Source organism: Corvus kubaryi, unplaced genomic scaffold (genome assembly GCF_017639235.1).
Source record: "Corvus kubaryi isolate FWS band 111438036 unplaced genomic scaffold, C.kubaryi_AGA036_p1.0 133, whole genome shotgun sequence".
Lineage (NCBI taxonomy): Eukaryota > Metazoa > Chordata > Aves > Passeriformes > Corvidae > Corvus > Corvus kubaryi.
The window spans coordinates 30,562,040-30,586,139 of record NW_024580667.1 but is presented as its reverse complement, the minus strand read 5'-3'; the positions used below and the strand labels follow the sequence as shown (position 1 = coordinate 30,586,139).

The 24,100-nt window shown below is 39.4% G+C and overlaps 1 long non-coding RNA gene across 1 annotated transcript; it reads right to left on the bottom strand.

The window, feature by feature from the left end:
* Nucleotides 1-8,513: 8,513 nt before the first annotated feature.
* On the bottom strand, nucleotides 8,514-23,982 carry LOC121670885. The gene is made up of 2 exons (XR_006018311.1): nucleotides 16,827-23,982; nucleotides 8,514-15,332 (listed from the first exon to the last, which is right to left on the bottom strand). It is a non-coding gene; the product is annotated as an uncharacterized LOC121670885 (long non-coding RNA).
* Between the last annotated feature and the right edge of the window lie 118 nt (nucleotides 23,983-24,100).

Here is a 24,100-nt window from a genome sequence, read left to right as displayed (position 1 = left end):
TTAAATCAATAATGTATGAAATTAAAATATTTCCCTATCTTAGGTCATTGTTTCTATGTTCCTAAAATTTGCAACACCCCTTGACTCCTTTCTTAAACAAATCAGAAAACTATTACATTGCCATTCTGAAAAAACTTCCAATACAGGAACTCTTCATTCAAACATAGTTTTGAATTATATAGGAGATACTGCACAACAGCAACCGAAATCAGTAGAATTGGTTTTTAAATAGGATTTGGTAGTTATTTAAACTAGTGGGAAGTCTTTTAAACCATTGCGAATCTTTCTATTGAATTCAAAAGATGTTGGATCAAAGCTGAGTTCTTTAATCAATATATCTAAATTTACATTACAAAAGGCATCAATAAAAATGTCAAGCCATTAATCGCATTCATAATGTTTGGGTTTTTTCTTGAGACAAGTGATATAATATGACAAAATTATGCCAGGTAACTCTTGTCCCATGTTCCAGCTTCATGCAGGCACTGTTTAAGACATCTGACAGAACTGGCATCTTCAATTCAAAATCTGATTCTTAGGAAGATGTCTTTATCATACTGCAAACCCCACAATCAAGGCATCTACCTTCTATATCAGTGTGCACATGCATTGAACAGGGAGACAAGACTGAATGTGAGTCTACAAAAACATTTCTGGGGAATTGGGCCTGGTACCTTCATGTGAGATGATTCAAATGCAATCCTAGTAGATCTCAGATAAATCACTAATCTGCCATGATCACTGACACCCCAGGCAGACACAGCAGTTCTTCAGCCATCACTCAGGCAAAATTTCCTTATTTAGCAAGCTTTATCCAGGTTTCTAGTCTTTCCTGATCATATTCAAAGAGATGAAAACAGCCACATCACAAAAATTCAGTATTCTTAACAAAAAGAGGACTGTGAAACAGTTACACAGGATAAAAAAATTATTTCTGGAAAAAAAAAATAGAGACATCTACTAGTGCCATCAACAAAAAAATGAGATGCCCTACATATTTCACCTACTGGAGTGATATTACTCCAAAGAAGATGTTTTGGAAATAATAGCATAATACCTCACCAAGCATTAAAGGACTAAAATTACTGTAGAAAAAAAACTGCATGTATTATTTCTTCCCAATCCTGAATTTATAGAATGTTTGGAGGAGGAAAATGTCACTTAGGCATAGGCACTCAAGAGAACCTTTTCAAAGCAAGAGATAAACAACTTCTATAAAACCATATTCAAGTGATTTATCTCAGGAACAAGAAACTCCATGAGGATTTTATGTAAGTATTCCAGTCTCTTTAACCATCTGAGTTAACAGTTGAGTTAACATGTTAACAGTTTTTGCTAGAGATATCAAAGTTTGAATTTTTCTATAAAACATTAGTCACCATTGTCACTTTTTGGCATGGGAACGAGTATGGCATGAATGCAAGAACAAAGAAAGCATACAACTGAGAAGTCACTTAGTCCTGTCATGGGTTCTATTAACTGCTCAGTAAATTAGCAAGTACTTGTGTTTCCACATGAGCAAATAATCATTGTCAATATTGGCCATTAATTTTCCAGTAGCCACTGAATATCTTCCCTTTAAACTTCAATGAGAATTTCTTCTCTTGTAAGAAGTGGTTTCAAGTTTTGCAAAGAAAGCAGATACTTCCACATTTAAGTACATTTATATCCACATGAAGTTCATAAAAATACCAGTCATTCTAAAGAGGTTATGATGCCAAATAAGTGACATTTATTAAAGGCCTTTTCCTCATTTTTCTCTTTTATGAGCACTTCCTAAATTATTTAAAAAATGCCAGTGATTCCTCTTGAGTTCAAAACTTTCATTTGCCAGAGTCATACATTATTTATCCATTCCAAAATATCACAGTGACATACATTTCCAGCACATTATCTTATCAAGGGGTGCAAGCCACTTAGAAGACAAAACCTTTAGTGCTGCTGTGTGTTGGCCTTATTTTAAAGGGGGCTGATGAATCCCTCCTTGAGAAAAGCCCTCTGAATGGTGCAGCTACAGGTGAGCAGCCCCAACAGCAGTAGATCTGAGCAGGAAGCTCAGAGAAAATGCAGGTGGGCTCATTCAGCACAGGAGATATCCAGACAGTGACTGCTCATGTGGGACAGCCCAGTGAATTGTCTCTTTTTCTGGAGCTCCCGCAGGAGGGACCCAGCCTTTAGATGGTCCTTTACTCGGACCCACAGCCAAGGAGGTGCAAGTTTTCACTTGGGGTCTGTGTCAGCACAGGCTGCTGTGCTGGTCTGTGCAGCTCCACCCAGGTAGATCAGCCTAAAGCCACTCACCCTGTGTGCCATGTTCTGCAGCTGTTTCAAAAATATTGGCAATTCTCTGTAGCTTTAAACCTCCTTTATTTTTCAGGATTTTGTCCTGACTCTCCATATTCCCACATTGGAATCCATTTTCTTTGTTACCAGTTTTTGAGTTTAGGGGTCAAAGGATGAACACTGGTCTTGGTTTCTGGGTTTGTTTGGCCACTTGAGTTGCATGGACCGATCTCCCTGTATGCCCTTCATCTGTAATACTAGTTGATTTTACCCTGTTGGGCCAGGGAAGAAGCACATACCTGTGAAATTACTCCAGGTGGCTGAAGACATGGTTTTAACCCAACCAATGTCTTTTTGGTTATTAGAAGGAGAAAAGCACTACAGAAAGAAGCCCCCAATGTGCAAAAAAAAAAAAAATACACCAAATAAAGGTGGGGTTTTTCTTAGAGAAAATAGGTTGCAAAAGTACATATGGTCATCATTTGTGACTTACACGTAAGTTTCTTGTGGTGGATGGATAATGCAGAAAGATATAATTTAGTGACCAACACAGCTAACAGAGTCAGGATTCCTGCAGATTTGTGAAACAACTGATCAAGTAGTTGGCTATAAAGGGCAAAGGCTGACTGGAGCACTTCCTACATCTGGGATATTCACTTGCACAGAGTCTGGTGTCTAAGAAGAACTGAGTTTTTCTCTCAGTGGACTCTCTGGAAAGGTCTTTCTCCTGTATATAGCTATTTTATTCAAACTGTGAGGAAATTAGTATCTCTCAGATCTTCAGCTATCACTGAAATTGGCTAGAGCTTCCAAAGTTATTATGGAGACACACATATAAAGAAAGAGGGGCACACAGAGTAATTGCCTAATCGTTGCATGACAGAGACCAAACACCATAATCATGGCCCAGAATGGATAGAAGGTTTTCTTGCTAGTGGATAGAGGGTAAGATTCAAGGAATATGTTTGTCATGCAAAATTACCTTTTCCAGACATACTCGTGTGAGGCACAGAACCAGCTGGGCTCCATGCCTTCAGCAGCCATATCAATAGAGCATAGCAGGGCACTTAGTCCTTTTGGCATGCAGCAAGTGCATGCTGCCAATTACATTTGGCAGCTGCCACTGGATTCAACCTTGATAAAGAATTACAGACAACCTGACTCAGGGAATTGCTGCTGGGACATAGTGACTTCTGCCTTTAGGTGATCTGAGCAAAGCAGGTACACAGTTTTCTTTCATGTTGGCTCACAAAGTGGGGGTGTTGGGGAAGATGAAACAGGAAAGCCTTATAAATATGATTGCCTGACAAAAGATTTTGGGAATATGAAAACTACCGGCAACATCGAAATGAAAGCCACTTTTGAAATACCAAGTCTTAGTTACTGAACAACTAGAAAACAATGGTATGGCCAACTGAAGGTAATCCCCTCTTGATTGAACAATACCCTCTGCTTGCAGGCAGGTCCAAGGGTCAGAGCAGGCCCTACTAGCTCAGCAGAAGGGGTCCAAAGAGTAGTTTTTAGAAGTTAAGATGTAACACTCTATGGTAATATAAGAACTCTTATAGGCTGTATGTAAATGCTATAGGATTTGTATCTTGTATTAGATTGGTTAGTGACAATTAGAATATTCAGTACAGAAGATGATTTATTGTATTGTAACCAGAACTTCAGCATTCCATTTCATTCCACTCCTCTCTTACTCTTCGCACACTCTTACACTCTCTCTCTCTCTCCTTACTTACTCGCTTACTCTCTTGCTCTCTTGGGCCTGCTCAGAGCTGCCAGCTGCAGCTCTGAGCAGTGCCCCTATACCCACGCCCTTTGCAATAAACCATTTGTCCCAAGATCTGCTTATAGAGATATCCCGACCGAACCCACACCCAGAACCTACAGTCTGGCGCCCATCGTGATTGCCGAACCCACACCCAGAACCTACAGGGGGACAAAGTTGCACTTGTGCAACATGCAGATCATGAGCTATTCAAGTACAATTCTCAGTTCTGGGTAATATTACACAACCAGCAGCAGGGTTGTGCTGGCACTGAGGCTGCTAGATACACTGACATTCAAGCTGTGAAAACAGGTGTGCCAGTGGGAGCAGTACAGCAAATTTACTTTGCACTGCAATAGAGCACTGGAAACCTGCAGGGAGAGTCTTTCTACCAGCGTCAGAGCTATCAGGGAGATCAGGAGGTAACTAGTAGCTGATCTAGTTTCTCTCAAGCTTGTGGAACTTTTTGAAGGAAAACTATAGGATCCTTTAAACGATACTGTCACAGGTGGTAGTAGTCCCACAAAAGTCAGTGGCAGTAATTACATGAATGGGAGTCAATTATTTTAATTGAAAAGCTTAAAAAGTAGTGTTCACTCAAACACTACTCAAAAAGTGGTGGTCACTCATTTCAACCATCCTGAATATGGTTAGCCCTTCCAGCAAGTTGCTTGCTCTCCCTCACTCACTGTAGGCAAGGTCATTGAGACTAGCTTATAAATGCTACAACCGTCTATTGAAGCAAACACAACCTGCAGCAAAATGTGGATTGCCGCATGAATTCTTCCTCGGCAGAAGCCAGACACTGTTCTACAGAAAAGCAGTGGCAAGAGCTATACAAAGAGTAACATCCAGCATTGCTGGACCCAAAAGAGGATGCTTGCCCAAATGAAAACATAAGGCCAGAAGGAAACACTTGGGTCACTGAGTGTCCCTTGAGATCTCTGACAGTGCACTGTATATATGCATATATGCACAATCTCTTGCATATATGTATTGAGTTCCCCCTACTCCCAACAGAGACTTTTCCTGAAATTGAATGTTTCACAATAATGCGTGCAAGTGCTGAACAATCAGATACTAAAAATGTTCATTTAAGAGTCTATATTAAAGTATGATGATGAAGAGATCAAGTAAGATTTGTTATCATGATTTTTAAACTGTCATTCAGATGGTTTCTAATTTAGGACAAAAGTGATCAAATAGGAAATCATCCATAAATTTAAAATAATTACTCTCACTATGTTGCAAAAATCTAGCAGCAGATTGTTGTAAACCCTTAAAGATCAAAGAGGTAGAGGTAAAACTACAAAAACAATCTGTAAATTTGTAATCATATATTCGTAAGGAGCCATTTATCACTACAGAAAAATAGACATTACTCACTAAAACAGGCAAATTAATCAGACAGCATTAATTCCAGTACTGTATCTGTTAATGCAGATTAATCTGTATAGCCACACTTCTGGTTATGGGGTACAGTATTTTTCCCTTTTTTAGAGGCCAAGTTGCTAGTTTCAATAAAGACTACATATTCAACCATAAACAGATACCACGCAAGTGTCAGTGAAGTGTGATAAATTTTCTTACATCAGAAAGGAAGTGGAGCTAGCTGAAATGTTTTCCAAAGTTTAAAAATACAAGATAGCATTTTCCAAGATGTACCAAATAAACTTGAAGCTTAGAACCTGATGAAAGTTAACTGGAATTCATGTGTCTGTCTCTTTTTGGCAGAAGGGAAAGTAAAACTGCAGAAATTAGTACCTTACCAGCATTTACATCAGAAACTTGAAATTCAATATTTTGAAAATCAAGAAAAAAATAAAAATAAATAAATCAATAATGCATGACATGTTTGTACAGTCCATTCGCTGTGTCTGATATCATACACCAAACACGAGAACCATTTTTTTTCAGCTATCATTCTCATAAGATATGAAATGATATGTCGTCTGCAAAATGAATTACAATTTCAGTCTGGATCCCAAGGCCCAAATGTGACAAAAAAAGCAAGTATCCAGACTTACTAGCAGACTTACTACAGCCTGGTGAATCATGCTATTTAAGTGGTGGTTGTAAGAAGTCATACATTACTTTTATCCATCCATTCATCTGTTCTGTGTATAAATAAAGCATGTAGTCTCTTTAAATAGATCTTTTTAGTCAACTGCTTTACAGAGGCCCTAAAAACAGTGATGAAAAAAAGGTATGTATGAAAACAAGACCATCTTTACTTATGTGGTCCCCTAACAACATTATAAAACACTGTAAAAATCCAGAAAGCGGTGTGAAATAATTTATTCTGGCTTTTTTAAGAGTGATGTGATGTTTGGACACTATTTTCAGTGACAGCAAGCCAGGACATTTTGTTATAGTGAGTCTGATCCCTGTAATTAATTACTGGGGTGTTTTCTAACTCCCTTGATCTAACTGTACAACTTTAAGGAGATAGAAATTCTGTGGCTTCATTAATAAGATACAGAGACATACATGCTGTGGGATGCATCTCATCTGAGTTCCATCAATCTAGAAATCTACAACTTAGATGAATAGTACAAACTAGTCATCCAGGTTCCACTCTAATGAATGGAAAAAGCAGATCTTCTGAAGATGATGATTGTCACCTCTTTCAGAGAGGATGAATTTTTCCTGCCTCCAGCTACCACTTTTAGCTCTCATATCCTAATGCAGCAATGCATGCAGGTAAGGAGAATGTTACCTCCTTGGGAAGCCATGATGGGCTGGTACAAGGTGACTTACCTTGGGCACAAGCAGCAGATGAGTGAGAAAGGAATGAGGGAGCATGAGCCCCAACCAGGTACTGCTCAGGGGAGCAAACTGGTCACCACACAGCAGAGAAGCATATTGGACACATGAAGAGGCATATGTCCACGCTCCAGGTGTTCCCAGGGTGCTCCTGGGGTAGATGTGAGCTTTACCTAAGTGAGGAGATGATCTGAAAACAGTAGTTGTACAGTTTCAAACTACAGATACTTAAATTTAGGTGTCCACTCACAGGTCACTGTATGTGAGCTCACTTTACAGCACAAAGGGATCTCTAGGCCTAGATTTAGTTGGCTGTACATAGGTAGGTAATTACTGTTGGCTGAACTCTCCTGGGCTGTCAAGACAGATGTAATAGATATAAGACAGGAATGTGTGATCCTTATCCACTTCTGGAAGAGCAGGTAGCGGTCAGCTGGGGTAAACTAGGACATCCCAGCTGCCACTAGATGCTTGTTTGTGGACATCTGAACCAAACGCTAAAGCTTCATTAGTTAAAATACACACTTAGGAATATGTTTCCCATGTAGACACCAATGTGTGAAGACACATCTTCAGCTGAGCTCTGAATCTCATTCTAAGGGCCCTGTGCAGATATCTCATACACCCTCAGGCACCTCAAGTACCCTGGGCATCCATGGGTGGGAAACTGAACAGAGCTTTCTGTGTCTGATTGCAGAGGATTTTATCCCAGGCGTATCGGCGAGATGTGAGGCACACCTCTGGAAAAGGTTATAAACAGCAGAGACTGCACTGGCATAGCAGTTCTGCTCGAGAAACTTGTGTCACCAGCACTTTGCAAAATGTAATTACATCATATCCATATGCTTTAGCAGAGAATCAGGGGACCACTACTGTGCTGTGAAGGACAGTCTTACATCTTTAATCGTTCTGAGATGTAGGCGTTGAGTGACCTGTCTTCTAATCAAGGATGCAGTGATACTGCATTTCACACATAAAACCTGAGTGCACAAATTCATTCAACTGGCTTTAATTTGAAATATGGACATTAGCAGTTGTACAGTTTGTGACAGACTGATCATTTTTATGATGTGTCTGTTGGTATGGCCAATACTTTATTGCTTCATCACCTACACTTAAATCTTCCTTGCCTTTGGATGCTGTGCATGTGCAATGTGTAATAAAGAAACTGAATTACCTCTCACCCCTGGAGAAGGTGATCCCTGCGAATCAGCACAGTGGCTATTGGCAGGCAGTACACATCATTTGCATTGTGGCTGCCTGCACCCTGCTTGACCTACATATGAATACTGCAATTCACCTAATCCCTATTGCTTCCCCAAACAACTCCAATATAAAAAAGTATGATAATTGCTGCTTCTACCTGTCACAGGCATAGCATCATACCATAGTACTCATGAGAGCTTGTGCAAAATGGTGATCAACTTGCAAGAAAATTAAAGAGTTAATAAAATCAGACCCATGATTTTTCACTAGCTGAACATGTAAGAAATAAAGGAGAGATTTTCTTTTGGCAATAAATCAGCTCCCACCCTCCTTTTGTTTGTTATTACAGTCATGGTTCAAAGAGCTCTACAAAAACAAGGTCCCACTTTATTATAGGACAGTCAGGTTCAGAGCACAGCTTGCAATAAAGAAATTAGCAAACCAGAAGCTGCAATTCTGTAGAAACACTCAAAAACGAAGAGGATTTAAAGTGACAAGATCCAATTAAATTTAATTACCCAAGCTGTATTTTCATTTTAACTGACACTTTTTATTAAGGAGCCACATGCACTAAAGCTAGAAACCTGGGCCAAATTGCATCCCAGTAATACAGTTATCTTATGCAAAATTCTTAGTATCTAATTTTCTAAAATGAAATTAGAGACATGGGGTTTGTAAAAGGTTCTCTTTGTCTGATACTATAAGATGCTGTTTGCAATGTACCTACACTACTGTATATCTATGCTACAGTAACACCTGATGTACCTAATAAAACTTGTTATTGGGAAAGAGGTTTTGTACACCTTTATTATTTTTTAATATGGAATTATTCAGTATAAGTCAGGGATTTAACCATGTCAGTATAAATCGGGGATTAAACAGCAAGGTTAACTTCAAGTACAAAACTCTTGTAAACTGAAGCATAAAGTCTATGACTGACAAGAGAAAATTATTTATTTTTTTTTTTAATTTTAGGCTTAAACAGACATATTAACCTGGACCAAATGATTATTTTACTGTCATCTTTTTTGTCCCCATGGCAGAAAAGAGCAAAGAAGGGCTGCAGAGAACAAACCACTGCAAGACACTTAGTTCTTTCCATGCTTCTGATTTTAAAAAATACATAGCAAAAATTTTGGAAAAAAATTGAAAAGAAGCTGATGAATCATTAAACTAAAAAGAAAACAAGAGAAGGATCTATCTGAGAAGGTCAAGCCAGTGGGAACAGTCTACCTTGAGGCCTTTAGCATGAGGCTTTAAGAAACACATGAGATTGCACAGTGATCTTTCCCTCCCAAGGGTTGAGAAGGATGTGCCAACCCTTTTGGTGGCTGTGAGTGGAAATATCACTGGTGTCAGCACCTCAGTGCTGGCACCATGCCCACTGGCAGCCCTTGCAGAGAGTAGCATTAACAGTCCCCCAGGAGCAGGGGGAAAAGTAGGAGCACACTGTCTCCGCTTCTTTGGCTGGCTCATCATTCCCCCATAGCATGGTTGCTCAGCCCCACAGGAGACTGGCACTGCTGTGTTCCCTCCAGACATCCCACACAGCCACTCAGGCTGGTGGGGACACGCAGGGATGGCTTGAGTTCCTCTCATGCCAGCAGCAACCAGGGGCTGAAGGGCTGTTCAAAGGGGTCCATCACCAGGATCAACCCACAGGCTTCCTTTTGAGAGGAGAGGAGAGGAGAGGAGAGGAGAGGAGAGGAGAGGAGAGGAGCTGGACTGCCAGGTTTCAGAGGAAAAGCGCTTCCCCACATGAGGTGTCTCCCTTACAGGTATGCACATGGCATTACCAAGAACATTACCACAAACTGCATTTGAGAAAGTGAAGCTGGCTTCCTTTTCTGTCAACTACTGCTGCTAAAAATCTCAGGTTTCTAAGCAGAAGAGGGCTGTGGCTCTGTTTTGGTACGGGAGAAGGGAGAGGAAGAGACTGGGATAAAGTCCCAGACTCTTATTTTTAAAGTGTGAAACTAAAGGGTGCAATTACCTCATGGGAGTGAATTCAGAGCCAAAAAAATGATCTGTAAACTATTTTGAGAATGGAAAGAGGTATAGCCACAGTTGCATGGTCCTCCAAGCAAAGTTTCAGTATCATTCCCCTTTGTAGTTTTTCAGCTTAATTTCCTGTGAAAACAGTAAAGAATGTGGGTATTAACACCTACCAGACCAAACAAGGTGGCAGACCTCTTGGAGGGGGTCCAGGAGTGTCTCAAAGATGATCAGATGGCTGGAACACCTCTGATGTGAAGACAGGCTGAGAGGGTTGGAGTTCTTCAGACTGGAGAAGAGAAGGCTCTGGGGAGATCTTATAGCAGCTTTCTAGTACCCAAAGGGGGCTTACATAAAAGCTGGAGAGGGACTTTTTACAAGAGCATGTATCGATACAAGGGAACTGGCTTCGAACTGAAAGACAGTAACTTTAGATTAGATATAAGGGAAAAATTCTTTGCTGTGAGGGTGTTGAGGTATTGGAAAAGGTTGCCCACAGTATCTGCAGATGAAACACAACTGCAAGTGTTCAAGGCCAGATTGGATGGGGCTTTGAGCAACCTGGTCTAGTGGAAGGCATGATTCTATGATGCTATTAATACCTTAGCACTCTCTCCTACCCACATTAGGCCAGAAGAGTAGAGCTACCACAAGAATTGGATCATCTGTTTTAACAACTTTCTATTTAATAACATATTTGAAAAAAATCATAGCCACACATATCTTCCCCCCAAAAGTGAATACCTTCCTTGAGGTAGTGTCATATGAGTACATTATGGGGATTAGAATGAAAATGTTTCATACTATCACTTTCATCTTGCCCCTGTGCACAATAGCCAGAAAGCCTAGTGGTGGATTGCCTCCTTTTTGAGAAGAACTCATAATCTGTTACATGAAATTTTATCCAGTAAAGGACACTAGACCAAAGGGCAAAATGGTGCCATGAAGTAAATAAATCCTGATTTCATGAGATACTCTGGCTGTATTCCTATACTTGAATTTTAAATGTTAGGTCTAAGATTGGTGTCCCTTGGAGAAAAAAGAAATCTATGTGCTCATATATTCCAAACTTAACAGTATTCACAGCTAATTTAATAAATATCTTTCCCCAGTAATAGAAATATGGTGATGGTCAGAAAAAAATCACTGAAGAGCCACAGAGCTCACACAGGTAAATTGGGCCAGTTACTGCAGCTGATGACACCAAGGGGACCATAGAGTTAGCACCTGTGCTGTCTGCCTCTTACCTCCTATCCTGAATAGCTGTTACACACTCCCAAGGGCTGCCTAGAGTCCAGAGAAAGTTTCAAACTGTCCTTCAGATCCCCATCATGACTCCTTGATGGATCCACCAGCAAACCCCCAAACCACCACACATACGCATCAAAGGTCCTTTGTCAAACACATTCTTTTCATTCCTCCTTTCACATCAAAAATAATGAGGGAAGAAGCAGTTTCAAGTACAGTGCAAACAGATCACTATAAAACAATTTCTTTTAAAGGTTAAGTTGACTGTCCATCATGGCTAAGCCCAGTTCATATATGTTTATGAACTGTATGTGGACTCACTTGTGCCTCATGCCTGCATTTGTATGACCCCAGCTTCTCTGAAATACAACTTCACAGTGCACCATAGGACAACTGGGTAATGGGGCTGAGGTCATCACCTTCCTGGAGTAAATTCACTTTCCTTCAGCTCTTGAATCCTGGAAACACCGAGCAAAATGTGGTTTGCCAGATGCTGACTTTTCCTTTTGTTTTGCCTTTCTCTGTCCAAGCAACACAGAAAATCAAACACAGTGTACACCAATTCAGTTGTTGACTATAAAAAGACTACAAACACAAGTAATTTTGACACATGATTCCTTCTAAAGATATAATGTTATAGTCTGCCCTCAGTAGCCCTTGGTGTAATCCAGACAGACTAGTTCAGATCCTTTGAAGCCCCATCCTGAAAAGGACAGAGGGAAGCTCAGGGTGGTATCAGTGGGTGTCTGGGATGTCAGCTTCACACACAGAAGGCAATAAGGACAAGTAGAATCTGATTAACATTCTGGATGACTAACTGAAAAATACCTTCTGCTTTCCTACCAGTCTTTTCCAAAAAATAATGCATAAACAAACAAAAAATTGTTTTCCTTGCATACAGCATTAATTTCTCTAAACTTTTATAATTTTCTTATTATTTCTGTCACTTTTGATATGTTTCCACCTTCAAACCGTCATTATATATGAATATTATAGGACATACAGAATAACCAAAGAGCTTCTTGTTCTTCCAGTTGAGGGATATTTAGTGATGTGATAAATCAGTTTAACCAAGATATCAAACATCATGCAGACTGTCAGAAAAAAAGACAGACTATTATACAAGTCATATACATATTAATTTTGTGACTTCCAATTACCTGCTCAAAGACAGCTTCTTCTTTTATTACCATTCAAAATCCATTAATTAAAAGTCACCCACTTAAGAACAATGCCTCAAGAAAAGAAATCCGAATTTATCCCACAGCCACGTATTTGTTTAGAAGGCTGAATGCCTGCAGGGGAAAAGCCCACCCAGCATCCAGTCACACACATACCATGAATGGCTCTAAAGCGCCTTTCGGGTGAGCAAACAAATCGTGTAATTCTATCGTGTGCTGATTCAAAAGTAAATGCTGAGCAGACTCAGTGGACTCCGTCTGGCTGTGGAGGGTGTCTCGTTTCTAGCACCAGGGAGAATTAACAGGTTTGTAGTCACTTCCATGCTAGTCTGTAGAAACAACCATAGAAGTCTATGGAAGGTATTCATTAAGATTGAAAATGGGGGAAACAGTTTCTCTTGGACGGATGAAAATGTGTCGTTTAGCTGGTTGGTGAGCCTTGCTCATAAGTTCTGAGTTAAATCAGTCTTCAGATTTGACATCAGGAGAATATCCCCCCCAAGTTCCAGGACTGACTGTGCTTGCTGGGAGGCTCTTCATTCTCCATGGCATAATCTAGGAGGTTTTTTAACATGTCCCAAGCCATCACAGGATGCTGGGATTTGATGAGGGTCTTGGTCTCTCCTGCTCTTTAACTGAGACACTTTTTTGTGAAGCTTGATCATTTCCTAAAGGGCTAGGTCTGCACTGAGATGCTGAAAGTGGCAACAGAATCAAAGCATCCATTCATGTCTCAGGCTGGATCTCATGTTTCAAACATGGAAGATGACAATTTAGTTTTACTGTTGTTTGTGTTTTACTTCACTAGTCTCCATGACAGACTTCAGTCTCCATGCTGGTCACCTCGTAGTCTACAAATTTTATTGCATATGTATATTTCATGCATACATATAAAATCAGTCAAAATGAAAAACATATACACAGTTAATGTACTAAAGAATGCTGCAAGAAGGTCTAAACAAGTGCCAACACTTCCTCAAGCAAAGCAGGACTGGGAGAAAATCCAGGGACACCATTTGTTTGCCTGGTTAAGCTGTACTGTTATGCTCTGTCCTCCTTTAGTACACCCCCACCTTTTGTACTAATCTTCCCTACATCTGCTGCCAGCTAGGCCAAGCTCAAACAGCAGTGTCAATTCCAGGGTCAGAGAGGTCAACGGTGACACCCGATTTAAGTGTTATTCACTCTGATGCTGTGACAAGACAGATACAGCGTGGCCTGACTAAAGTGATGTATGTTAAATTTGTTGCAAATTACTGGCATGATGGATCTATTGATGACCCATTCCAGCTGTCAGGATGTCTCTATCAGTCTCTCAGTTACGCTTTCTCCTGCTGCTCAGCCCCATCCCCCTCTGACTGCTCCCATCAAGCAAAGGGTTGTTTCATAGTCCCTGAGAAATTCAGGGTGCAAAGCACAGTGAAACAAAGCATCAGCATCTGCTGTGAACCTGAGGAGCATTGAAAGTCATCTCATGAGGGATGAAAGTTTGGTGGTTTATAGACTTGGGTCATTGTGCAAGTCTGCATTATCTTAACACCTATAGAAAAATATTTGTTACTAGTAGGTTTTCAAGTTAATTCCTCTTTTCATCCAAAATGTTGAAAACACAATTATTTGAGCTCTTTCTGGAAGTTTCTCATTCATCTGAGAAATTCTCTGAAGGGGAACAAGTCCTCTTTTTAGCTTTTGCTCTCAAGTAGAGCAGAGAGATAACTGACCCATATTCTCTACAGCAGAAAGTGGAAGAGCAGGGAAAGGCAGAGAGAGACTACTCAGAATCTTCCCTTCCTAATGCTCCCTTCCCTTCACGGAGGAGCAATATCCAGCTTCTCTGGCAAAAGTCACTACAGCTAGAGGAGGGAAGGACAGGAGCCACTTTAGAGCAGGTTCCTTGAAGAATCACAGCTTTCCTGCTGCCCATGGTAGCTGAAACTCTCCAGTTCATGCCTTGTGGGAAACAAGATGTATGTGAGAAGCCAGGTCTGACTTTTGTCTTTGCAATGCTGGAGCCTGACACAGGCATGGAAGTCTGATCTAGTGAAATGGAGTAAAACTGATGGAAACCATATCATCTCAAGTATAATGGATCGTTTCTACTTCAAAACCAATGTCCACCCTAGAAGTGCTTGCTCCTGGGCAGGTGCAGTAATTACAGAAGTACAGCCCTTCCATACGTTTTAGCACAGATAGGTAAAGTCCCTAGTCATGATGATAAACAATGTCCCATTTCGTAATTACATTTAAAGAGTATCTTAGGCAAATTTCTTCGGTTAAAAGTATTTGATTTTTTCTTTGCGTTGGCTCCACTGTAACTCTGAGGCATGTTAAGTTAGTTTTGTTCTTTTTTCTAATTAACATTGCTTCCTAGTGCTTCTGCAACTTTTGTTCTTTCATTCTGACCCACAGATTGTCATTCTTTAGTTTACTGTTGCAGGGTAATTTTTAATAACAGGTAATTTCTTCACATTTTAAGGAAGAGCACAACTCAGTTGCAGTCCCTGAATTCTGAACAATTTGCATTGGCAAGGGATGGCCCGGGTGGTTCTGCTCTCCTATTTTCTCTTGGATAACATTAAAAGTCACCCAACAACAGGGACATTCAGGGATGTTGAAATGCAGTGCCCAGACTGGAGAAAATCAGGATAGTTAGTGCATAAGAGAGCATTTGCAAACCTGAAGATGTTTTTAGAACACACAACTTATGAAGGACCATTATTGAACAGGGGGAGTGGAGACAACTGCCTTATCGCTTTCAGTTGAACTTGTCCTTGGAAGAACAATATGGCTATTAGATTTCCAGTTCCACCAGCATCTTCCACATCTTTCAGTATGACACATATCTGATCGCTTTCATTTTAATTTCAGTAGCCAAAACCCTAAAGAAAGGAGGAATAGCAAAGACACATGAGCCACTTTATTCTAGAATTGGGATAATGTCAGCCAAGGTTGTGGTTCCTTAGTTCATTTTAATCCCTTGTAGCTGTTCATTCATAGCAGAGGTCAAACACTGACAATTAGGAAAGACTCTTGAAAAAATTGTGGGCCCTTCAGCAATTCAACTATGTTGATAGAAGTAAAAAGAATTTTGCCTATCTACATGTGGATTGAATTCAACCCCAAAATAGTACAGAATCTGTACTTAAATGTTACGTTAGAAGCTTGGGGTGAGCTTTAAAACATCCTACAGGATTATAAATCATGAGGTATGGTATCTAGATCTACCTTTCCTTCATCACAAATAGTCACAAAACGGTCAACTGGATAGTCCAGAGCCTGAACAAGAGAGCTCATCCTATCTCATACTTTAGAAGCCATTGGGTGATGCTGAGAAAATAGAGACAAGAAAGCTGCAAACACAGTTAAGAATCAGGCTTTCAAATCAGAGTACTCATATTAATTTATCTGAACTGCACCTCGTGTGGAAAACGGACAACATGAGGGCCATGGCACTTCTCAACTAGACCACAGCAAAATGCTGTAACAGCACACTATTTAAGAAACACTGGCTGAGAAAGAATCATAGAATCATAGAAAGGCTTGGATTATAAGAGACCTTAAAGATGATCTAAGTCAAACACCCCTGCCATGAGCAGGGAAGCCATTCACTAGATCAGGTTGCTCTGGATCCCATCCAGCCTGGCCTTAAAAACTTCCAGGCATGTGGCATCCTCAGCTTCTCTGGGCAACCTGTTCCTGTGCCTCACTTACCTCTAAGTAAAGAATTTTTTTCTTGTATCTAATCTAAATCCCTCCACCTTTATCTTAAAACCTTCCCCCCTTGTCCACATCTTATCAGCAAGACTGTCAGCATTAGCTATTATGTCCCTGTGCTCTGCTTCTTCCAAGAGGCTTAATTAAATTATCTCTTATATTAAAGATTTTCTCCTTATTTCTAAGTCTCTTGGTGGCACTGGCCAAGATTAAAATATAGCTTTAAGTTGTCAGATAAGGGGGCTATCTGCACCACTCACTACCACGTTTTAGCACATTCTTAGCAGCCTTCCCAACTCGGAGGAATAATAGGAGATCTAATCACCATAGCAAAGATCATCACCTTCTACTCCAAGGGCAAATTTTTATGGCATCATCTTTAGTAACATAAGCAGAACACTTTTATGCATACACTTTTTAAAGTCTTTGAACATACCTCCCAAAGGCAAGTCTTCTTTAGGGAAGAAGATTTCGACACAGAATAGATGATTGCCACGTTGACTCATGCTACATTTCAAATATTAAAATTCTATAGTGAAGCTGGATAAATACATGTAAACTACTTAATTGCTGTAAAAATTGGAAACCTTATTTGGAGAACTAATGAATTTGGTATAGAAAGCAAAAATACTTCACAAAGTGAACCCTTTCCTCCTTACCCATGGATCCATTTTCAGTCTAGGTGATAGAAACGCTCGGGTTTGCTCTCTCTTGGCTAGAAAATGCATTCAATATGCTTAAGTACACATGCACAGAACATCCAGTATGCATTCTTGTGATAAGGTGAGTGATTTGGAATTTAATTTCTTCAGTCAAAGGCAAAAATTGGACGAAATCCTACTTTCTGGGAAGGTTCTGGCCACTAAGCAATTGCTTTGAAAAGCTGTATTTCAAAATTATGAACTATCATCACGTTTTAAGAGTAAATCTTGTGTCCAATTTCTCAAGGGACTTAAATGTTCCTTTCCTTTGCTTTGCGTTGGTGATGCTTCGAACCAAAATGCTCTCTGGCATCCACACACAGATTTATAACTGTCAAGGCACAGGGAAGTCCATGACTGAAGACCACAGTGTGTCTGATGCAGAAGCACTTGCAGTCTTAGAGCAAAAACAGAGTGAAGGTGTTGAGGATAGCCATTTTGAAAGTAAACACACTCAATTAGTTTGAATCCCTCTGTATGTAACCATCATTTTCTGAAAACTAGTAATATGAAAGCCTAAGGTGATATGACTTCAGACACTGAGTACATTTTTAACTCCAGGTAAAACCACAGTCATCCCCATAGGTTTGGCATCTTCTGTCTTTTCTTTCTTTTTTCATACTTGTTTTCTTCCAGTCATTCACTCTTTCAATCTTCCATACTTTAGCTCTTTCTCTTCCTTATTTTTTTTCTTTCTTCCTCTTTTTGCCTTTCCTTTTCTTTTCTCTTCTCTTCAGAAAGAAAGAAAGAAAGGAAGAAAGAAAGAAAGAAAGAAAAGTGACTACAGCTTTTCAGCCCTGAACCAGAAAGATACAAACATCTGCAGAACTATGACCTAATAATAAAAATTCTCTAATTTGTTTTGGAATGGACAGACCTTTAAGTGAGTACTTTTACAGGCAGTGAAAAAAAAAATTCTGGAGTAAAAAAAAATTAATTTCATGAAGATATAAAAACACAGACAACTATGACATCATACCTTACTGCTTGTTATTCAGAGAGGAAGACAAGGCTATTTTTTTTCTAGATACTATAACTTGACTTATAAATCATGTATGGATATTTTATTGTATTACTAAGTTTTTGATTATGTTAATATGTTTTTCATTGTATTGGACAAATCTGTGTCTCTAATATAGTCCAGAAGGCATCCAAATATGAAAGAAAATCCTGGCTAAAATGATCCAAATTCCTTTAAGCTTATTATAATAGTGATATTTCTGTCATGTTAACACCCTTTAATATTACATTAGTGAAAACCCATGAAAATGTGATAACAAAATTACATATGCAGTGTGCACATTGTTCATAAGATTTGTCAAATTGCTATTTTCAGAAGCAATTTTTCCAGCTATAAAATGAGTAAAATTCACAAGGTAGCTTCTGACAGTTTGACTTCTTGCAGTAGTGGTATTCATCATCTCCTGCAAAAGACTACCTGCGGATGAACTCCTGAGACCAAATAACACAGCTACAGGAGACTGAATACTGAAGAGATGTAAAGTGCTGACAACAATCATCATGTGCCATCACTAATTTCAGGGCATTTGTCATCTGTCATTGCTAGGCTTTCAGCATAGCATTTTTCCAAGTTGTATGGCCACATCTCCAGAGGTCCAGGTTAGAGCTATTGACCACATCTACGTATCTCTGACCATTAAGTACCATCTCTTGATGCCTGTGCACTGAGGAATGTCCTCAATGTTCAGAGAATCAAGTACGTACCCACGACTACAGAACAGGGTTGCATAAATAACATCTTTAAACTATTGTGATTAAACCTTTCAAAAGTCTTTCCAAACAGCAATGTAATGATGATCAGATTAAAATCTGTCATGTCATAATAATAGGTAGTGGATAATATATCTTGATTACAGATCATCTCAGGCCAATTATCAGCAAAATAGATATGAACAAAGCAAGCCAGATGGTCTGGTAAAGAATGCCCATAAATATCCCTGCCACGCACCCTCTGGCATAAAGTGCCAAGATCTGCTTCCACTATTCTCAGCAGGGGCCACCTTTCTCCAAAAATAATCTCTCTAAGCAGTTTGTTGAAACCAAAGTCCTTATTTGAAGGATAAAGTACAGCATAAAAGGGGGTTGTAGGAAATAAAGTTGGAATAATATAAAAATGTAAATGTAGGTAAGTCATGTGTTAGAGCATCTCTCAGATATGAAGAGTCTGTACTGTTTCCCCTCGTTGTGACTCTGATGCTAAGCCTCCAAGATAAAATAAACTTCCCACAAAATGGCTCAGTAACAAACAAAAAATGATTGTGTATGAAACCACTCAAGCTATAACAAGACTAATCCAATGTGCAGTGCTTTAAATTGCTGAGAAGTTTGGAATCTTTTTTCTTTGTCTTTCCTTGGGGCTTCTCCGTGTGCTGTAACTTCTCTATGCACAGAGAGTATAGTTAGTATTTTCATTTGCTGCCTAAGTAGCAAATTACCCTGTAAACAGCCCACAAGAGCTGGTCTGTAATTGAATTGTAACTGTTGACTTTAGACATTTGGTATATTTGCTGCAAGAAGTAAATTTTCAAAACTTCATCTTGATGCAGTCAGACAAAATGAAAGGTAATATTCTTTATCTGCCACAGATTGCTGCAGATGAACTGCTTTCATATGAGCTTAAATAAGATTTAGTGTATTCCATCCTTCAGCTGGCCACAATTGAAAGTGATCAGGATCAATATAGCTGCCCCTGAATGTGGCCCAGTATTGTGCATTACAATAGAGGAAATGGCTGTATTCAAAATTTTCCTGTGTCAAATTAATTTCCATGTTATCTCCAAATTCAATTAGATGGGAACCCCGTGTAACTAAAAAAGTGTCCGACATCCCTTAGTGACAAATTACGGTGCTTAGTGTGCATATCAAGGTGAAGTGTTGAGCCTTGCTAATCTTCTCACTAATTCTCAATTACCGTAAAATGAAGCCATAAATCACACAGACAGGGGATCGATGGAAATGTTGTTTTCAGGGTGATTGGCAGCCTCCCCAAAGGTTTTCTGTAAGTTGGTTTAAGGTTACCATTCTCTAAGGGGAGGGATGAGGTAGTCTTGCTCAATCTCTATGATATAGGCCCACAGGCCTTTTGGGGATAGTGGGGAGGGACAGCACCAATTTCAGCCCATCAGACATCCAATTTTTCTCCTTTTCATACCTGCTGTAGTAAATGAGAAACAAATTAAATTTCACTCCACTATCTCCACAGAAACCATTTAAATTTTTCATGGAAACTAAATTGTCCCTAGACAAATAGCCCCCTGATTCTATGAAAATATACTGGAGCGCTGGGGACAGAAATAAATTTGTGTCACTCTGGATATGCCATTCTCTGTAATGTCATTCACTGCCGGCCAATAAATGAGTCCCTCCCGGAACACAATGGTAAAGCCTTGCGCTCTGGTGGATTTGCATTGTTCCCCCACTCTGGAGCGGTCTAATATTCTTCCTGTTATTAATTTGCAGCCTAGGTTTTACATTCATGAGGCCAAGATTGAAATGTAAATGAGGCACAAAATGAGTAGTCAGCAGTAGCCCTGGCCGAGCAGCCTGTGTCATAGACTCATGGACTTACATGAAAATAGTTATCACTCAGAGAGATTAGCAGCTCAGAACATCAATCACTGCTGCAAGGAAACAATGAATAAAATTGCCCCGACATGAGGAAGGAAATTACCAGAGCTTTTAAAGTGGAAAGGGAATATGTAATACTGCTACCTGTTGTCGAAGCACTAAGATGGCTGTAATAAAAGAAGCTGGGCTCCTTCTCTCACTCTCTATCCTCTCCCCCTCCCCTGTTCCTGTTGATAGCTGATATTTAAATTGTGCCATTTTTCTCATCTCAATTTATCTATTAAATGAGCTGCAGTTCCTTGGCCAGAGGTATACGATACTTCACATCGCACTCAAATGAAACCCACAGTTTTGAGTCTGAACCCGCTTTAAAATGATGACGCCCTATATATCATCCAATCTCTTGGCAAACAAATAGATATATAAGGCCTGAGTCCTCAGGTTTCAGGGAGGCTCAGAGGATGCCAGACTTCAAACTAGCAGACAAAGGTGGCTTTAGTTCACTGTTGTGCATTCCTAATTCTCAGATGGTGCAAAAGCGGTGCAGGACACAATGCAATAAGGGCAGTCTCAGGCCAGCTCTTCCTCAACAACCTCTGAACAACTCTAAGAAGCTCTCCCAGGACCTATCAATAACCAGAACCTGTAAAAGATCCAGCTAATTCGCCTTTACTTCAGCAGCTTTGGTCACCCTCATCAGAAGAAGAAGAGTCGCATTACCTGTTGGACTTTTTTCCTTGAGTGTTCTCTGTATTCAGTAAATGCAAAACAATATTCCATCTACCACAATTAATCTTGCCTTCCTCCGAGGAAATGTGCCTGATTATCACAGCTGAACAGCAAGAACATTTTCTTATAGTGTTTGTTCTTTAGACAACAGAACTATAGCCACATTTTTCTAAAAACCTGACAATTTCTGGTCCAAATTTTCATTCCCCAAAATTTAGATTTTCAACCACAAAAATAGCTTTAAAAATGTGTCCTAGGAAGATGACTTCAAAGCAAATGTCAAAATAAACTCTAGTCCTTCCTGTTCTGAGGTAGCTTGTAAACATGGTTGGTCACAAGACTGCAGCAGGCAGGAGCATGGCTGACCTGCTTTCCCAAGGATACTGGAATCTGTTTGTGGGGAGAATTATTAAACAGGAAGTGGTTCAGTCTGGGTATGCTTTTTTTTGTCTTACAACTCTTTAGACTGTTTAAAAATATATCAAATTTGAAACAGTTAAAAATATAATGTCCCCCCTCTTAAAGCAACTTGATTTGGGATTAAAGAAAAATTATTTAAAACTTATTGCCTTAGATGTCACATTCCATGTAACACCTTTCATTTAAGATGTAAATGATTGTCATGCAAAAATACCAGAAGACTCTGAAAAGCTTTCTATTTTGATACCAGTTTTAAAAAAGCCAAAAGCAGTCTTAGGAAATTGGTGTAAGAAACTGGCAACGATGGTAAGATTGGAAACTAAATCTCCATTTTCTCCATCTTGGTGCCTTCAGAAACCAGCTTTCCCTTCCACTGCATATCAGGAGGAAGAAAAAATTAATGTATGTAAGATATTGAAATAACCTAGTAAAAAAATTCTATGTGAGGTGAACGATATCATGAATATTTCTTATTATAAGGACAATGGACGTTTTGGTCAAATAATCCCTGGAGAGTCAGAACTGAACTGAACAAAGTACTAGCATATCAGAGCCATTGCATATCACAGAAAGCAACACTTACTTGAAGAGCTACTTTTTTCACAATAGAGATGCTGCTATTTTCATTGAATGTTCATTTTTAAAAGCTCAATACAGCCATATTATACAGAGCAAGTTTTGAACAATAATGTGTGGTAATGTGTTCAGTAACCTTTATTCTGTTTCTTTCTGCAGAAGTTCACGAAGGATAATGCAAACAGCTAAGAAAAGGAATTTGAAATTTAAGAGAAGCAAAAAGACAACATAAAATCAGATGTTCAGCTGTGTATTAAAACATTCTTTTGAGAGGTCAAGAAATTGATCATGGGTGAGATGGCAGACGATATTGAACCTTAAACTGCTTTGTTCTTTTTTTCCCTTACTGAATAAGACAGAGTCAGGCCCAACTTGTTACTGGAGCTTTTGAGCCCAGCAGCAGTGTGCAATTTGTGGCTAAGGAGCAGGAGTAACACATCTCATATGGTTCCCATACCAGGCAGCAGCTTCTGCTCTCAAACCCCTCCTCTTTTCCTCATGTTGTCATTGTCTTCACTCTTAGTGTCTCAGAATATCTTTTTAATTGCTTATCAAATGGATAGTTATTGTATCATAAAATCTTCAAAGCCATTTTCCAGTCCCATTCAGTTGCAGAGCTGAACTTTTATACAATGATATATCACAATGGATTATGCTAATAAGCTTGTTAATAGCTCCAGCAGTGTTAACTGAGCGCATTAAAACAAACTGGTCCTTGCAATAGATTGGGAAATGTTTTATAAGGGGCATGTGATCTAAGAGCAGTCATGACAAGGCTAGTAAATAATAGCAGAAACTGGCATGACCAAAGAAATGCTCACCTAAATTATTTATATGTTAATCAAAACTACAGTTGTTAAGCAATATCATTAGTTCATTACTAATTGGTTTATGGATTTGTGATGAATTAGTTATTTGCATGCAAAGTAAACCCTCAGCCTTTTGTTCATCGTTTCTAACCTTCGAATATTTGCAGGTTTCCTCTCTGCAGCGCTCGTCCTTCACTAAAATGATTACATCAGCTTGTCAGAGAAAGTAGATTTTCAAGGTAAAGACATAATTTTCTTCTGAAATGTATGCAATATATTATTGTCATATATTTTTTAAAAGTCATAATATATCACAATTTCATGCTTGAGAGATATGCAATTAATGCTATACAGTGTATATTTCTCCTTACTCTCCACCAAAAATCCTACACTTTGAACATTTGTTAGTAGTGGAGACAGTGATCTTGCTTCATTCATATATATCAAGTTGAACTGTCAGGCACATTATTGTGGGGAATGTTAAATTCCACCATGGTTATGATCAGATTGGGCTGAATATAACTGAAGAACTTAAGCACTCCTCTGGATGTATTGTGGGACATCCTAGAGATGTGACACAGTGATTTTAAGGTGAAGGTGAAGATCAGTCTTTCATTTGGTGCCTGAACTCATCGGCAAATTTCTTAATTATAAGGTTTTCAGAACTGCAGTCTCTCTTCAGGCACTTCTCTTCTTGTCCTTTGTTTCCCTTTCTTCCCCATATTCTCATTGCAGCTCCTTCCTGTTATCTCCTCTCTTTTTCTACTTCTATTTCCCTCTATGTAACATTTTTCCTTCTCAATTATCCCCCTCCATGCAACAGTCACTTGTGTTCCCAGCTGGCACTCGATTCTTTCCAGCCTCACTACTTCAGACTGTAGGAGGTAGACCCAGGAACTATCATTCCATTTCATCCCCTTTTGAGGTATTTTCCCTGTAAGCAAACCTTAGACTTCCTCTATCCTTTTCCTTTTTTTCCTTTTCCCTTTTATCCTTTTTTCCTTTTGTCTTTTCCCTTTTTTCTTTCCCTTTCCCTTTCCCTTTCCCTTTCCCTTTCCCTTTCCCTTTCCTTTCCTTTCCTTTCCTTTCCTTTCCTTTCCTTTCCTTTCC